The sequence below is a fragment of the Vombatus ursinus genome, unplaced genomic scaffold (assembly GCF_900497805.2).
Source record: "Vombatus ursinus unplaced genomic scaffold, bare-nosed wombat genome assembly UNPS02014832.1, whole genome shotgun sequence".
NCBI lineage: Eukaryota > Metazoa > Chordata > Mammalia > Diprotodontia > Vombatidae > Vombatus > Vombatus ursinus.
The window spans coordinates 18,153,718-18,156,488 of NW_020954610.1; positions in this window are offsets into that span (position 1 = coordinate 18,153,718).

Sequence of the window (2,771 nt, forward strand, 5' to 3'; positions counted from 1 at the left end):
CAGCTAGTAAGTGTCAAGTGTTTGGTCTGAGGCCGGATTTGAACTCAGGTGCTCCTGATTTAGGGCTTGTGCTCTATCCACTGCGCCACCTAGCTTCCCCCCAGTCCATTTCTTGACTTCAAATTTTATGTTAAAGTTGGACTCTGCTTACCTCAGGATGGGGAGACATTGCCTTAAGCTTCAGGCTTTTTTGTGCTGCTATTCTGAGCTTTTTCTAGGGGTCTGCAAGTTGATCTCTCTAAGCTTGAGTCTGCTTTCTCCTGTATGAATTTGTGAGAGTGTGCACTCCCTGCTTTGGGGGGATGTTTTGTATCAACTGTTCTTAGTTAATTACCTTATCTTAGTTCCCATTTATAAAAAATAATTAGATATTCCTGGTTAACTGATAGTAAGTGATAATCAATGAGAGAAGCACACCAGTGGTAACCTATGAGCAATAGCATTAGGAAAAAGCTGTAATCCTTCATGATTACCTCTAGAACGCTGAAGGGAGAAGAGGAGGCCACTCTCTAGGGACCCAAGCTGCCAGTGAAAATTGGGGTTTGGGATAGTAAACCCAGAGCCTTGGCTACATTAGGAAATATTTCATTATATTCAGTCTAAATATATCAGAGGACCTTCATCAAATCTCCCATTTAGGGGGATTAATTCAACTTCTTTGGGACTCACTTTCTTCACCTATAAAATAATGGGGCTGGACCAGATGGCCTCCAGGGTCTCTTCGAGCTCTGGACTATGATCCAGTGAAATGAGATGCAAAGTGTTTTAAAGACGTTAAAGTATTATATAAATATGAGCTATTATTATTACTATTGAACTTTTCTCATCGTACTGCGGTACTTATATTTATCCTCATTTAATTTCTCTTGCCTTTATGCCTCCAATTTGGGCAATGAATTCTCTGTACCTTCAAGTCAGTATAATTTCTTCTTTTCTTTCTCACCAGAAACATTTTTGTTTGTTTGTTTTCAGAATTTTGCACTTTAAAGTATTCTACTTTGACTTTCCTTCCTCCAGTCAAATTTTTGGTGATGAGATTCTACTTGTCCTTTCTTTGATCTTTTTGAAGTCTATTTTCCCAAAAACTGGGTTGCACATAGACAATTCCTCCACTTTCCCTATAATTAACTCCGAGTAGGACTTAGAGTCAGGAGATGGGTCTAAGTCCTGGCTCTAACACTTATAATATATGAAATTTATCTGTACCCCTATGATACAGGGACAAAAATATTTGTACTCCCACTTCATAGACTTGTGGTGGAGAAAGCACTTTGTAAAACTTAAAGTGGATTATTAATACTAAATAGTAATAAATTTAGGTAATTTCTTCCAAGGTCTAGGCACTTCTACTTTGGCATACACTTCTTCTTGACTGATCAGAATCAAGCCTGGAATAGCAGATTCCTGGCAGAAATTTAGAATATGTTACTAAAGGGGCAAGGTTTGGATAAATTACTGTAATAATCTGTGCATTTAATTGCCAAACTGCTGTTAATGATCTCTGAAAAATCATGGTGAACAGCAAAGGTACCATGAACCAAGAGATAAACAAATATCTTACTTTTCAAAAAGGGAAAGAAGGCATGGTTTATGAGCCCTTAAAAAGGGAAAGAATGATCGTTAAAATTAGGTCATTTGGTCAAAATTAGCAGCCAGGATGGTGAAATAAAAGCAGGGACTGACTTGAACTCTCCCTCAAATTCTTCCAAATAACTTTAAAGAATGACTCTCAACAAATTCTAGAGCAGCAGAATGCACAAAAAGATGGTGTGAAACAAATTTCCAGCACAAGACAACTTGGAAGGTCAGCAGAAAAGGTCTCTTACACCAGGGTATACTGGTGTACTGGTATACTCTGGTACACCAGAGAGGAATGCAGTCTAGTACAGGCAGATCAAGCCCCAGGAAACTAGGAGCAGGCCTCAGGGTAGCTGAATCACTGGCAACAGTGGTGGTTTCCAAACCTCTCAGCCCACAAACTTCAAAGACAACTTAGAAGGTCAGCAGGAAAGGTCTGTTACACCTGGGTGAGAGTGGAGCACAGTCCAGGGCAAGCTCTGCCAGAATAGACTTGGCCACAGCAAACCAGGAGTGGGCCTTGGGAGTGACTGAATCAGCAGTGGCAGTGGCTGCCCACAGAGAGTACGGGGGTTAAATAGCTGGTCAGAAGGAAATTACAAGGCTCTTTTTGCTAGCACTGAGGCAGGACTCTGTTGCTTTGCCCATATTTGGATCGGGTCACAGTCCTGGGTGGCAGGTCCCAACGAAGAGGAAGAGTACTAGCACACCAGAGCTTGTGGCCACAGTGGAGGGGAGACCCTTCTCACAGTTCCAGGGCAGAAGAGAATGCTTGTGGTCACTCACAGACCAGAGCACAGGCCAGGAGAGTAGTAAACACCTCTCCTTAGATCATACCACCTCGAAAAAACTGAAAACTTACAAGTCCCTAGAAGTATCTCTGAAAGAGCTGCACAAAACCCCTGAAGTTTGGGACAGTGCACCCTCCACCCTGGGAGCAGAGCCCTACTCTAACAAAGAGGGAAAAGTCAAATAATAGACTGAGAAAATGAGCAAACAATAGGAAAAAACTCTGACTATAGAAAGTTACCATAATAACAAGGAAGATCAAAACACACACTCAGAAGAAGATAACAAAGTCAAAGCTCCTACATCCAAAGCCTCCAAGAAAAATATGAATTGGTCTCAGGCCATGGAAGAGCTCAAAAAGGATTTTAAAAATCAAGTAAGAGAGGTAGAGGAGAGATTGGGAG